The sequence below is a fragment of the Rhagoletis pomonella genome, unplaced genomic scaffold, assembly GCF_013731165.1.
Source record: "Rhagoletis pomonella isolate Grant_MI unplaced genomic scaffold, Rhpom_1.0 Rhpom_scaffold_00002, whole genome shotgun sequence".
In the NCBI taxonomy this organism is placed as follows: domain Eukaryota; kingdom Metazoa; phylum Arthropoda; class Insecta; order Diptera; family Tephritidae; genus Rhagoletis; species Rhagoletis pomonella.
The window spans coordinates 14,854,407-14,855,200 of record NW_023458556.1 but is presented as its reverse complement, the minus strand read 5'-3'; positions in this window follow the sequence as shown (position 1 = coordinate 14,855,200).

The following is a 794-nucleotide window of genomic DNA, read 5'->3' as shown; positions in this document are numbered from 1 at the left end:
AAATGTATGAATACGAGTATAGCGTGTTGGTTTTTTTCCTTTTTCACGTTTCTACTTCTTCACTTAATCTACCCATACGAAGGTAGTCACTTGTCTAATTGTTACTTGCTAACTAAATAAGCAAATAAAAGGTAATGATCATCAAGGCTCATCGCTGATGGAAGAGTATGATGTGGATGATGACGATGATGGCAAGTCTGCTGACTGTATGACGTAAGTCGTGTGCCGTGAGTAGACTGTCGTCATTTTACCACTTTAGTTGTAATTTCCTGCTAAAGTCGTCTGAATCCTTTGCCATTACCCCCGCTAGCGCTCAACTTCTACATATACATATTTATGTATATATTAATCATAAGTGTTGCATCTCCCCGAAATTGCTTTGGCTCGGTATTTGCTGTTTTATAGTTAGTCGTTCTACATATAGCTGAAAATTGCATGTAAGTAGGCAGTTATATGCTAGTTTTATTTCTCTGTTTCTTCCTTTGCAGTTTGTGCGCACATTCAACTATGAAAATCCATACATACATACGTATTTATGTCCACACGCATATACATACGTATACCTGGGTGTGTGTGTAAACTTCGTTACATGCAAAGGATAGCCAGCGCTTTACTAGCAATACAAAAGCATTAATGTACATACGTAGTTAAGTATTTAGCTTTGGTGCCACGGGTCGTATACGTAATGTGGATAGACTCAAGAGTTTACACAGAGAAAAAAATATATCCATAAAACGAATGAGCTAGCAGTAAAAGATCGTAAAAGGTAGTTCCAGTGGTGTGATTACACGTTC